The sequence below is a fragment of the Botryllus schlosseri genome, chromosome 1, assembly GCF_051294905.1.
Source record: "Botryllus schlosseri isolate E-star chromosome 1, Bs_hap1, whole genome shotgun sequence".
NCBI classification, from domain to species: domain Eukaryota; kingdom Metazoa; phylum Chordata; class Ascidiacea; order Stolidobranchia; family Styelidae; genus Botryllus; species Botryllus schlosseri.
The window spans coordinates 3,703,558-3,708,785 of NC_137236.1; positions in this window are offsets into that span (position 1 = coordinate 3,703,558).

Genomic DNA, 5,228 nt, shown 5'->3' on the forward strand with positions numbered 1-5,228 from the left:
TTGGACGAGAGCACATCCCTCGCACATGCCAATGGCGGGATTGATGGAGATCTGAATACAAAACGTCAAAGTGCCACAAACAACTGTTCAGGTAGAAGTGTAAGTAGTCCTAAATCATAACAACTCGAGTACGGTAATTAGTACTAGTATGCAAAACTTATTTGAGATTTAAGTACTTTAAAAAAAAAATTAAATGACTTCATTACGGATCACCACTGCTTGCAGAGGACCTGATTTGGTTTTCTAGTTTATTTCCCGTCCAAGCTCAGCAATGGATGTGTGCGCTTGAAGCGAGATGAAATATATTTTGAGCATCGGCGGCTACATCGGAATGATCAGCAAAGGTTTAGTTATCGGTTTGATGGGTAGTTCATGAGATGTCCGGTAATAGTCAGGCTCTAGTTCAACACACAATGGCAGGGGGCAGACTAGTACACCATACTCAACCAACCATTGGACCGGGAACTACTTAATTTTTAAAACAAGCAACTATAACTACTTATTTTCAAAACTAGCAACTAGAATTACTCATTTTTTTCAAAATTCGCTACTAGAAATAGAAATTTAATTACTCAATTTTTAACAATTAGCAACTTGAGTTGGAACTACGCTATTTTTAAAATCCGTCACTAGAACTAGAACTACTTATTTTTCAAAACTAGCAATTAGAACTGGAACTACTCAAGTTTTCAAAACAAGTAACTAGAAATAGAGTTATAATCACTCAATTTCTGAAAATTAGCAACTTGAGTTAAAACCGGAACTACGATCTTTTCAAAATCCGTAACTAGAACTAGAACTGGCTACTAGGGTGGAGAGAAAAATGGAAAAATTTGAATTTTAAAACGGACACTTGATATGTGGTGACAAATTAAAAAAAAAATCTATAATAATTTTGGGCTCGTGCACCCTCTAGATTTTGAAATTGACTAGACTTTTTTATAGTCAATCTGTATAATGACTCAGTTTGAACGCGAGTCATTGCGCAGGACTCTGACCAAGAGATATGACTCGAGTCTGAAACGGCCAAGACCAACATACCATTGCAATTTCGAAGAATAGTGAAGTAACCACAGTGTTGGTATTTCATCAATTGCTACTGCTACTTGAAAATGCAATCTAAAACTGTTCTGTTCAAAATGCGAAAATCAGTTTATAAGTTTTAAATGTTAACCATTCAATATCGCCAGATATCGTTATAAAAAGTAGTTTTAACAAGACTAAATCGAAACTGAGTAGTCAACGCAATGACTTCGACTCGGAATCGAGTCATAATATCATGACTTGGACTTGACCCTCTGCTCGCTGACTTGGACTCGGAATGACTCGATGGTGAATTAAAAATGACTCGACTTGACTCGAGTTGAAACTATAAAAGTAAGATTGACTTGCGACTCGGAGCCTGTATGGTCGTCACTAAATGATTAAGAACTTCAACGTCACAAGATTTGAAAATAATACGTTCTGTTTTGGAATGACCGCAAGATCAGACTACAGCTTCAATGACTACATCTACTTACTCAACCTTGTAAATTGTGAATATAACACTCACACACATACCTGCACACAATCCCAAAGCCTGTACAATACATAAACAGAGCACGTCAGCACCACAATACCGACAAGTTTGTGCTGAATATTGAATATTGGGTCTCACGTTCCTGGTCATAGGAGGTCGAGACACAAATTACTCTTGTCCTATTTTTGATTCTTTAGTTTCTTCTGTTGAAGCACATTGATAGCTTTGAATCTCACTACCGTTCATGATCTTCCCCTGAATCAATACCCAAACACACAGTTACAGCCAGATTTATACATACTACGAATCTAGTCAGTCGACGGTCATTAACTACTGGTTATCCCGTAGTTCTAGTTCTAGTTACAATTTTTTTAATGCGAGTAGTTCCAGTTGCATTACGGAATAAGTTAGTTGCGAAACTATAAAACACGTGTCACCGTTCTGTGAATCGCGATATCGGTGTTCTATTGTGCGTTGTTCTTGCATTGCTAGCCAAGAGTCATCACTACTAACAGTGGTTAAGCCCGGTGGTGGGTTTTGATTCACGGAACCCCTTTCATCGCAAGCTCGATATCCTGGCCTTTTGTAATGCCGAATCTATCTCCAATATTTCTTAGGTTGTTTGTGATTCAATAATTCGCATTATCCATTATTAGTCAGCTCTGTTTTAGTTAGTTGGTTTCAAGTTATCAAAGATAGTTAGTTCTATAAAATATAGTCTAGTTGTGGTTGCGAATTTTGGAAAGAGTACCGGGTAAGATCATGTCAGGTGCTCCAGAAAAAATTCAAATGTGCCCCCACAATCTCAGATTTTCATGAAAATTGGTAAGCCTGGAAAACTTTTCTTTCTGATATCAGAAAAACAAATTTTATAAAAATCGGTCAAGTACAGCCGAAGATGTGGACGTTCAAAAATTGCTGTTTTTGTGCTCGCTCAAACGGAAAAAACGTCAGAAATTTACACATGCAATTTAAATTTGCTATATTTTGGTCAAATTAGGGTCGTTGAGGGTGACACTTTCACACTTGTTCATTTACATCCTACTTGATACTTTGTCCCCTTCTTCGACACCTGCGGCTGCCTAGTTTGACAGTGAAAATGCATTAAGTGTGCTGTAAATGACCAAGTGTGAAAGTTTTGCCCTCAACAGCCTTAATTTGATCGAATTATGGCAAAGTTAAGTTACATGTATATATTTCTGCCATTTTTTCCGCTTGAGCGATCACAAAAATGGCAATTTTTGGACAGTCATACCTTCGGTTCTAGCCGACCTTTTTTGATGAAATTTGGATTTCTGAAATCAAAAAACAAAGCTCTGTAAGCATGCCAATTTTCATGACGTTTCAAAAAGGTGGGAATTTGGCATGGAGCACCTGAAATGTATTGACCCTACCGTACAGATTTTGCAAATTCAATAGTTAGTAAAGGTCTTGTTGCAGCGCCGTAACAGTGGATTGAAAGTACCACTTAGCACGGACGCATATACACTAGTGCGAAGCATGGACCGGAGCCGGGTTGGATATCCGGCCGGATTTTTTTAAATTTTGGTTGGACCGTATCGGAGCCGGATCAGTACTTCTTTGATATGGCCAGAATCTCTATGGATTAGCATGACGTTTGTAATAAATAACTACCAACCAACAACACCCAAGTAACCGCCAAGCCAGTGCGAAAAGAAACGAGCTATACTTTTAAATTCATGGAACCACCGTACCGTGTTAGGTCGGATTTCCAGCAATTTTTGACCGGAGCCGGATCAGTACTTTTTCCTGATACGGCCGGAGCCGGACCAGAGAATTGACAAACCGGATCGAAGCCGGACCAGAGAATTTGTCGATCCGCTCCTCACTAATATACATACGTTTAATCGCCATTCAGCTCGCCGATACAATTTGTCGTTTCTTCCGGGGTCTTGGATTGGACGTAAGCACATCTCTTGTAGTGGCTGATGGGCTATGGCAGAATTGCTGACAAACTAAACAATATATATTGAAAATGTGACAGCGACGTATTCAAATACACAAATACATGCAGAAAAACACGAGTTATACAGTGTATAAGGAGTCATAAATTTTTTTTTTTCAAATTCAACTGACTACATGAAAAAGTTGTTAGTTTGGCTATAAAAACTCACTACACCAAACTTGGTTTAATACCAATCAGTAGCCGCGTTGCTACAAGAGCTGAAAGATTTGGATATAGCCTAATATATAAAAATTAAATAATTTTTTTTCAATACTTTCTGATCACCAGGGTTGTAACCAAGTCCCAAGGCTCCGAGTCACAAGTCAATCTCGCTTTTATAGTTTTGACTCGAGTCAAGTCGAGTCATTTCAATTCACCACGAGTCAAGTCCGAGTCCAAGTCAGCGAGCAGAGTGCCGAGTCTGAGTCTTGGAATTATGACTCGAGTCCTAGTCCAAGTCATTGTGTTGACTGCTCAGTGTCCAGTTGAAGTCTTGGTAAACCCACTTTTTATAGCTCTGTTTGGTGATATCGAATAGTTCGCATTTATAATATGCCAATTTTCGTCACTTTCAGCAGTTTATGGTCGCATTTTCAAGTACCAGTACCAACAGACGAAATCCCGATAGTGTGTTGGCTTCAGAATTACAATGAAATATCGGTCTTGGCCGTCTGAGTCTCGAGTCAATGACTTGGTTCGAGTCATGCGCAATGACTCGAGTCCAAGTCGAGTCAGTACACAGAATGACTAGAGACGAGTCGAGTCATTTCCGTATTTTGAATAAATGACTCGAGTCAAGTCGAGTCATCAGAAAATCGTGAGTCGAGTCGGACTCGAGTCGAGTCATGACTCGAGTCATTACAACTCTGCTGATCACCCCATTAAATTTATAGTTTTTTGACAGAAACGCTGCCAAACAAATTTGGTCAATTCCAACCAATGGAAGCGGAGTTATTGCAGTCGAAAAATTAGGATATGAAAAAATTAATAACCTGCCCACCGTGAATACGAGACCAATTATTCATATCCAAATTCCCGACTGCAATAACTCCGCTTCCACTGGTTGGAATTGAGCAAAATGTATGGATTGATGTCGAAACTTCTCAAAGCTTCAAAAGCGTGTTCGACTTTTCATGGTTGAAATTGATGGATGCGAATCAGAGCTATCTTCTAACTTCTAATATTTACGCAGGGATTTATCAGATCTCGTATCACTCGAGATTCAGTGATAACTACACCGCGTCGATCTTTCTATTGGAACAGGAGAAGTTGCTGAAATAGGATGGCATCATTTTATCAAAGAACTCATAGGCTATTCCAAAGAAGAGCAATATATTCGACTCCGCTATTTTGGACAGTGTTGTTCTGCTCCCTTTTGGCCAAATTAAGTCGAGACACTGCTTTGTTCAAGTTAACCGGAAATTTAATTGCCCCTCCATGGCTGTGCATTACTGTATTAGGGCTGTTCAAGGATAAGCTTTTTTCTGGATTCCAGCCATTCGGTGAATAAATAGTCAGGTTACCCTAAAAAACGCTGCACACCAAATTTGGTTCAATTCTGACAAGTATAAGACTCCGCAGATCCAACTAAAATTTTCAATTTGCTAGTGAAGATATAAAAAAAAAACAATCAAGGATAATAATAATCAGAGAATTATCAACGAAACACTCGAATAACTCCTCTTTTACTAGTTTGAATTGACTGAAATTTGTTTTGCATCGTCTTTGAAGACAGCTCAACAA